Here is a 6,790-nt window from a genome sequence, read left to right on the forward strand (position 1 = left end):
CCCCAACCCCACAGGTCAGCCCCGCGACTAGGCTGCCGCGGAGTCCCGAACCGCGTTTCTCCCGCCCAAGCCCTGCCGGGGCCGCAGCTCACCTCGTGTGACCGCAAGAGGGGAAAAGTGAAGTTCCAGCGCTGTCCTAAATTCAATCTAAAATCACATTGGTTCCCGCGTTTACGTCTGTGCTTGTGCTGCCAATTTTGAGGGGAGGGTGCCTCTTGATTGAAACAGGCAGACAAAATAAACAAATGAAAGGCTATCTATAAAGGACAATTCATTTAAACAAAGGAAATCTCATGGAAGTTTTGAAAATCCAGGACCACAAAAGCCTGCACTCCATTAAGAGCCCTCTTAAGGGATTTTTGGGAATAATATTAAGGTTGTTAACACCAAACTCAGAGGATTGCTACAAGAATTAAAAAAGGAAATTTATGAGAAAACCTTGATTGGCGAACATAGCAGGCCTGCAAACTGCAGTCGCTCCATTTCGGCTCCAAAGCCCCACTGAGGATTTTTCACAGCATTGGTCCATCAGGAAGAAAAAAAATTATAAAAGCAAGTAGTTGTGCCCCGCCTGCCGCACCTCCTACCCATGCCTGAGCGCACTTTACCACCACCTTTTCAAGTCCAGAATTCTGCACGATTAACTTCGGAGTGGTGTTCGCAGGGGCATTTGTTGCAATGGTCTTTAATTGTTTTAAGTCGCTGTCCATTTTGAGAATCTGATAACTGGACGATCTCCGAGGGAAAAAGAAAAAAAGGGGGGGGCAGATTTGCATACAATGCGGGGAGAGGTTTTCTGAAGCCGGTTTCCAGCTTTCCCGTAAAGAATCCCTGGCTTTGAAGAGCCAAGTCTTTCGAGCTTTAACTCCACCAGCAGTTACCGTTCAGATGTTTTTGTAAAATTGCTAACTTTTTTCTAAGTTTGAGTGGGGATTTGCCTTCTGGAATTGACTGTCTCCTGTCTTCAGACGACTGCCCCATGTCAGCCCGGCGGTGATCATTAGTCTCCGGGCCAACCCAGCACGCTGCTCTTTGGCGTTTTCAGGCGCCAGCGCTGCCACCTGCTGGCAAAAACGTTCTCTTTCGGTTGTGAGGGGTAAAAGCAAAAAGCATCAAGAACTTAAGTTGCCCTGAGCTAAGATCACACCACTGCACTCCAGCCTGGGCCACATAGTGAGACCCTGTCTCTTATTTAAAAAAATAAAAATAAAGAAAGAAAACCTCGAAAGGATGTAATTACCTATTATTTCATGTTCTCTCTCCCACTCCAAATGTATCAATCTGTGTGAACAGAGAGTAGCCCAGCTCTCTCTGACCACACAAAACATAGCTGAATTTGTTCATTTTCTCCTATTGCTTGTCTCTCTTTTATTTTGTTGGTTTCTGCTCTTACCTTTGTTAGTTCCTTCTGTTTGTTTACTTTTGGGTTTACGTTGCTTTTTTTCTGCCTTCTTAAGGTGGTACCTTAAGACTGACTTTAAGCCTTCTTGCTTTTGTAATATAAGCATTTAAAGCTATAAATTTCCCTATAAGCGCTGCTTTAGCTACATCACCCAAATTTTGAAAAACTGTATTTCATTATCTTTCATTATCTACTTTCCCTGGTGATTTTCTTCTTTGCCCATGGATTATTTAGAAGTAGGTTGATTTCCAAATTATGGAATTTTCCTAAATATTAGGTTGGTGCAAAAGTAATTGTGCTTTTTGCAATATCAATAGATTTATAATCCAATTCCATTGTATTCCATTGTAATCAGAAAACATACTCTGTATGATTTTGATTATTTGGAATTCATTGGGACTTGTTTTATGGCTCAGCATATGGTCAGATACTGAGTATGAAATATCATCCACATCCAAAGTACCTAGATAACTTTGTTTGGTTCTGACGTTTTTTAAATGAAGTGGGGTTTTTTTCGTTTTGTTTTGTTTTTGTTTTTTCTCTTAGCCAGACCCGTCATCAAGTAGGATTTATTCTGTAAGACACTCGGTGTCCAAACATCCTGTAGAATCACATCTACTCTACTTACATTGCTTCCACAGACATTCCTAAGTCCACTATCATCCCATAGTGCTGACCCAGACCAGGCTGACATGGCCTGGTCCTCACTTGCCTCATACAGACATCTGGGTTGCAGGCCTTTCTGCCTTTCCCTTCCTGGTTAGGAAGGAGATGTTAAATGTACCTATGACCTCTCTGCCTATCTGCAGAGTTTCTCGATCAAGTTCAGCTCCTTAACTTGAGCTTTGTTACTGGACCATACCTCTGGCCACCCATTGCCAGAGCCCTGAATTGCTTCTGAACCTTCCCCTGGTCCTTTCTCTTTCCCATTTCATGTATGGTTGATATCCTTGGCAACTCTCTCGTATTAGTCCATTTTGTGCTGCTATAGAAGAATACCACAGACTGGGTCATTTATAAAGAGCAGAAATGTATTTCCTTACAGTTTTGGAGGCTGGAAAATCTGAGACCAAGGTGCCTGGCATCTGGCAAGGGCCTCCTTACTGCATCACCCCATTGTGGAAGGTGAGAGGACAAGAGAGCGAGAAAGAGAGAGGAATCAAGATTGAGAGCTAAAGTCAGCTTCAAGCCATTCATGAGGTCGTGAGGATGAAGGCCTCCAATGATGCCCCCGCTCCCAACAATGTTGCATTAGGGATTAAGTTTCCAACACATGCTTTTGGAGGACACTTTCAAAGCATAGCATCCCCTTAGGTCCACCTACTCTTAAGTGCTTCTTTTGTGCCCCTAGTAATGACTTTCTGAATTTACACAAACCTATGAGGCTTATCCCCTTCATAGCAGTACCTGAGAAAATTATACTGTGGATACCTTTTTGCTCTTTCCCCAAAGTCAGATTTACCCTAAAAAATAAAGTTTTCAAAGTATGCAGAGGATTTGCTACGGCTTCAGCAACACCTCTGTGCCTTCACCTGGCCTTTTTCTACCTGGCTTCACTGACCTGCAGCCATCCACGGATTTTCCAAGGCGGTCAGGACATCACAGGTGTGGTGACAGGTCTCCTTGGTTGTCCCTCCTGATATTCACACTTACATTTCATGCCCTGTCCTTTACTGTAATCAGAACCTGAGACTTGCTTCTAACAATGAAATGTGGCAAAGGTTATGGGCTGTGCTGTGATTACTTGTACATGACAACTTAAACATATAGTGCTAGTCTTCTAAAGTCTCTCTCTCCATTGCTCTCTTTAGATAAGCAAGTTGCCATGAGTCCTACAGCCATGAAGACATGAATTCTGCCAACAACCTAAGTGAGCTCAGGAGCAGATCCCTCTCCAGTTGAACCTCCAATGAGAATCCAGTCCTAGCCAACAACACCCTGACTGTAGCCTTGTGAGACCCCAAGCAGAGGACTCAATTAAGCTATGTCTACACTCCTGATCCAAAGCAACTGGGAAAATAAATGCGTGCTGTTTAAGCCACCGAGTTTGTGGTAATTTGTTGCAGCAGCAATAGATAACTAATACACCAGGGAAGCGGGATGTTAAGCACTTCCTCAGGCGTTCCAGCGTGGCGCTCAACCAGCAGGCTGTGTCCATCCTCAAGGTGACCAGTTGAAGACCTAAGCTGATGGAAGTGTGGAAACACCTACTCCCTCCACTGCCAGGTGTGCAGGCTCCGTGCATTCTTGGAAAGGGACTGAATGTTGCCACACTCCCTCAGCCACCCAGTGTTGGCACAAGAATTTCTAAGTAGGGAACAGTGGCAATTTTGCAGCACACTGCTTGTACCATATTGTAAAAAAGAGAAAACATCCCTGGACAACTGGGAGCTGGTCTGGTTTTATCAGTGGGGCCTTCGTGTTGCTACAAGCTGCCCTGGCACCCACAGCTGAGTCATGGTGTTCTCCTGTTGAACACAAACAATTTCACAGAGCATCAACATCAGACAAGGCCACTCTGTGATGAATGAAGATGAAAGCAAGACCCCTCCATAATCACATCTCAACACAGACAAAACATGAACATTGGCCAAGTCACAAGAAAGGATGTCCAGTCATCCGCCTCTTCTGACTAAGGAGTGACAGCCGCTCCTTTACCAAGGCCAACTTTCACCTCCATTCATTTCTCCCACCTCATAGATGAGATATGTGAAGATTCTATTTGGGGATGAATTATGATCCCCCAAAATTCGTACATTAATGCCCTAACCCCTCGTGCTTCAGATGTGACTGTATTTAGAGATAAAGTCTTTAAAGAGATGATTAAGTTAAAATGAGACTGTAAGGATGGGCCCTAATCCAATCTGACTGGTGTCCTTATAAAAAGAGGAAATTTGAGCCAGGCGTGGTAGCTCTCACCTGTAATCATAGCACTCTGGGAGGCCAAGGCAGAAGGATGGCTTGAGCCCAGGAGTTAGAGATCAGCTTGGGCAACAAAGGGAGACACTGTCTCTACCAAAAAAAAAAAAAATTAGCCTGGCATGGTGGCACACGAATGGGGTCCCAGCTACTTAGGAGACTGAGGCTGGAGGATCCCTTGTGCCTGGGAGATCAAGAAGACTACAGTGAAACATGATCTCCACTGCACTTCAGCCTGGGCAACAGACTGAGGCCCTGTCTCAAAAAAAAAGAAGAGAACAGCAGGGACATCCACACACGGAGGGGCAACCATGTGAGTACACAGAAAGAAGGCAGTCATCTGCAAGCCAAGGAGCAAGGCCTCAGGAGAAAAGACCTGCCAACACTTTGATCTCAGACTTGCAGCATCCAGAACTGTAAGAAAATTAATTTCTGGGCCAGGCACGGTGGCTCACACCTGTAATCCCAGCACTTTGGGAGCCCAAGGTAGGCAGCTCACATGAGGTCAGGAGTCCAAGAATAGCCTGGCCAACACGGTGAAACCTCATCTCTACTAAAAATACAAAACTTATCCAGGTGTAGTGGCATGCACCTGTAATCCCAGCTACTCGGGAGGCTGAGGCAGGAAAATCACTTGAACCCGGGAGGCAGAGGTTACGGTGAGCCGAGATTGCACCACTGCACTCCAGCCTGGGCAACAGAGCAAGACTGTCTCAAAAAAAAGAAAAGAAATTTCTGTTGTTTAAGCTGCCCAGTCTGGGGTATTTTTTATGGCATCCCAAGCTGACTAATACTTGATAGCACCCAACCCAGAGCAAAGCCCCACTTCCTTGAACCCTCCCCCAAATCACCTGACAAGTCCAAATCCTGTAACAAGCCCCCCTAACACCTTCTTCCTGATATGCCCTACTGTTCCCCAAAATATGAGAAAATTTGGACACACAAAAGACACACATCTAGAGAATTCTCCCTCATTGCAAACAGCAATAAATCCAACTAATGCTATTTTGAGTGCGTCCCTGGTGGTCTGTGGCTGAAGGGCATTGTTAATTGTATGTCTAGTTGGAGTGACGTTGGCCAGCCCCCATGCCATCCTTGTGCTTCCACTGATCTTCTATCAGACCTCGTGGAGGGAGACCTACTGGAATTGGCACCTGCCCATCTCTTCTCCCATTCCTCCTCTCCTACGCCTCCCCTCCCTGCAAACCACATGGTGACACTATGCTAGGTAAATGCTCATTTGCTCCTAGAAGGCTGGTGCAATGCTGGTGCCTGTACAGAGGAGTCCTGACAGAAACAGCTTCATGATATGTCGAGATGAATTGGGGCCTCCCAGGAGGGCACAGGAAAAAAGAATAGGTGTTCACTCTTCAGCTAGCTTCAGGCTTTTGCCTCGCTATCTGGGAGACACCAGCAGAAGGAAAGAGATGAATTGCTGGACATTGGAAGAAAAAGGGTTTTTTACCAGAGAGGGGCAGAAGGGTGAAGAAGCTAGAGGCAAGGAGACTGGAGACAACCAATAAGGGGGAAGACAGCAGAGATATTGACAAGGGGGTTTTGTGATGGCTTACTGTTGAAAATTTTCAAGAAATTTCCAGTGATATTTAAATTACACACCATTCCTTTAGAGGTGGGTTTTAGACCTCTGACAGTTGGCATATGGCTTCACTGTGGGCACAGAGAAGAGAGAAGGCCTTCCAAAGGGGGCCCAGCCACACTTAAGGGACAATGAGCTAAACGTTTAGTTTTCACTGTGAGTAAACAAGTAAACAAAACTATGAACTTTTTCTAAAAGTGACCTGAATGATCAGCGAGTTCTTACAAGACAGGGGAGTGATTGTTCTATAAAACCTTCAAAAGCTCCAACTTGCATCCAGACACGGTGACTCACGCCTGTAATCCCAGCATTCTGGGAGGACAAGGCGGGCAGATCACCTGAGTTCAGGAGTTCGAGACCAGCCTGGCCAACATGGCGAAACCCCGCCTCTACTAAAAATACAAAAAAAAAAAAAATTAGCTGTGTGTGGTGGCGCATGCCTGTAGTCTCCCGCTGAGGCGGGAGAATGGCTTGAACTCGGGAGGTGGAAGTTGCAGTGAGCCAAGATCGCACCATTGCACTCCAGCCTGGGTGACAGAGCGAGAATCCATTTCACCAAAAACAAAAAAAAAAAAGTTCTAATTTGCTACCCAAGCATATTTGGTGGTGTGTGTTTGTTTGTTTTTGGAACAAAGTTTTGCTATTGTTGCCCAGGCTGGAGCGCAATGGTGCGATCTTGTCTCACTGCAACCTCTGCCTCCCGGGTTCAAGTGATTCTCCTGCCTCAGCCTCCTGAGTAGCTGGGATTACAGGCGCCTGCCACTTCTGACTTCAGGTGATCCACCCGCCTCAGCTTCCCAAAGTGCTGGGATTACAGGCATGAGCCACCTCGCCCAGCCATGGTGTGCACTATTTTTTATCCTTAGGGGATC

Source organism: Mandrillus leucophaeus, unplaced genomic scaffold (assembly GCF_000951045.1).
Source record: "Mandrillus leucophaeus isolate KB7577 unplaced genomic scaffold, Mleu.le_1.0 Scaffold1184, whole genome shotgun sequence".
Lineage (NCBI taxonomy): Eukaryota > Metazoa > Chordata > Mammalia > Primates > Cercopithecidae > Mandrillus > Mandrillus leucophaeus.